Here is a 2,584-nt window from a genome sequence, read left to right on the forward strand (position 1 = left end):
GAGGCTGTACTGTTGTGCAGGAGGACACTGCTCGTCTTTCTTCTACTAAGCAACTAGTAGATTTGAATAGCCTGATTTTGGGGTGGCAGCACAACTCCTTGCCTAATAGTCCACCCAAGAGAGTTTTTCCTTGTTTCTTCTCTCCCATGAAGAGAAGTTGAACCTCAGTAGTACCAGACTGAGGGGAAAGACCCAAACTCTGTTTACAGGACAGGGAAGGCTTACAGAAGAAAGTCTTGGGAAAAAGAATTAATCCGCTCAGGGTCATATATGGGCCTGAATCTGATAACACCTCTAACTTCTCTATTAGAAACCAGCAGTCACCATGTGCTCCTGAGTACTTTAAAAGCGGTTAGCCAAAGTGAGACATATATTTAAATGCAAAATATATACCAAATTCCAAAGGTTTGTTACTTCTAGTTAATCATATCTATCCTTGGGAAGAAGTGGGCAGTTCTCTCCTGTCAAGATTTACAGCCATAGAGACCCAGAGAAGGGGTAGCTGTGAGAATAGACTCTCCTAGGCAATGGGGTTTGTAATGTTGGGTTTTTGTTGTTTTCGGCTAAATAAAACTTATTATTATACTTAATTTCACCTGTTCCTTTACATATTTTATCAAGTGTTATTATTAGAAGACTTAATTACATACATGGCTTGCATTTTATTTTTTTTACAGCACAGGGAAGAGTTATCAAATGCATGGCAAATAGAGGGAGAGAAGATGCAGCCAGGAATTGGGGTAGTTATAAGGGCCAGATTGTGACGAAATGAGCTAATTTCTCTTGGTTTATTATAAAGGAAAAGAAGGCAGGCAGAGGGAACAGAAAGATCCTAAGAGCTGCACAAGCATGTTGTACCATATATCCAGTCGACCAAGGCTCAGCCACGCTATAGGTCTGAACCTTGCCCTATCCTGCACAATCCTCAAGATCTCCAAAACGTTTGAGCCCATTAAAAAAAATTTTAGTGTGTGTGTGTGTGTGTGTGTGTGTGTGCGCGCGCGCGCGCGGGCACCGTCAAATCAGATCTGATTGGTACAGGGGGAGATTGTCCCTCCTTCTGCAGCAGAGCATCAGGTGGATTTGAACCGCTCACCTCTAGAATTGCAATGCAGCTTCTTGCCGCCAGGCCACCAGAGATCGCCTGAGCCCAATTTTACAGTCAGTCCATCTTGTTGTCTTCCTTATTCCTCTTTTTCTGACCTTCTACCTTTCCCACATGATGCCTTTTCCCAGGGACTGACAGCTCCAGACAACATGCTTAAAGTATGAAATAAAATTTCACCATCCTTGCCTCTAGGAGGACCTTGATTATATTCCAAGATTTGGTACTCCATAGCATATTCACTACTCTTCTCCAACAATTCAAAGTTATTTATTCTTCATCTGTCATTCTTATTCATGGTCCAACTTTCAGATGCACCGGAAGCAATTGAAAAGACCATGTTGTGAATCATTGTTTGGTTTAAAAAGAAAAAAAAAAAATAGATACGTTTCTTGCATCCCTACTTGAGGCAGGAATTGATACTTATTTACACTTTTTTTTAATATGGAATGCTTCACGAATTTGCGTGTCATCCTTGCGCAGGAGCCATGTTAATCTCTGTATCATTCCAATTTTAGTATATATGCTGCCGAAGCGAGTACTATTTACACCTATGCAATCTTTACAAGCAAACGGTGAAGGAAAGATTAGTCTATTTTACCAAATAACTTAGGTTCAGAAAAAGCCCAACTATCTCCGGAGCCGATCCTCCCTTTTTTACATGGAAGTCTCTTGAAGATGACCGAGAGCCTGTCTTAAACGTTCGTTTTTCTCCACAGCTTTTGGCACCAGCCCTCTGCACGTGGTCGGCGCTCAGAAAGTTTGCACTGAACCCAAGATAACGCTTCCCATGTCAGAGCTCTGCGCAAGGCGTAGGAGCAGAAGCAGCAGAGGGCGCCCCCGAGCCCGCCCACATGTCCCCTCTGCGGGCGCAGCCTCGACCTCAGGCGGCGGCCTGGGTGCGGTCCTGCAGCCTCAAGCAGCAGCGCAGGGACGAGGGGAGCCCCAAATCCTCCTCCTGCCCCGCCCCCTCCTCGGGCAGCGTCGAGCCCCCGGGTGCGGAACGACGACACGACATCCTGTTTTTGGGGCCCGCGGCTCCGCCTGCGCCTCTGCTGATCTTGTCTTTCCCAGGGTGCTGACGCCAGCTCCCCTTCCTCCAGTCTCCCGCCCTCCCAGGGGTCTGGGGCCTTTCCAGTGCTGAATCATTACCACCATCACCCCGCAGTCCCTTTGGGACTCGGCAAGAGTAGGGACACTCTCAGCACGACCCATTGTGGTCATTCCCGAGCTGCAGCCATCGGCTCGATCGCTGCGGTTTGGCAGAAAGCACCAGGCCTACGGGTGCCTATTCACAGCATCTTCTCTCTCGGGGAGTGGCAGGGACGGGATACCGGGGAAGGAAACAAACCCTCGGCGCCAAGGATTAGGCCTGTGAGGGACCAGAGCCAAGGCGAAGGCGAGGCCTGACCTTGGGAGGCCTGACCTTAAGAGGGTCCGGGTCCCAGATGCTCTACGGGGAAGGAGGGACAATCTCCT

Source organism: Elephantulus edwardii, unplaced genomic scaffold (assembly GCF_000299155.1).
Source record: "Elephantulus edwardii isolate Elephantulus edwardi_28Jun2011 unplaced genomic scaffold, EleEdw1.0 scaffold00044, whole genome shotgun sequence".
Taxonomy (NCBI): Eukaryota; Metazoa; Chordata; class Mammalia; order Macroscelidea; family Macroscelididae; genus Elephantulus; species Elephantulus edwardii.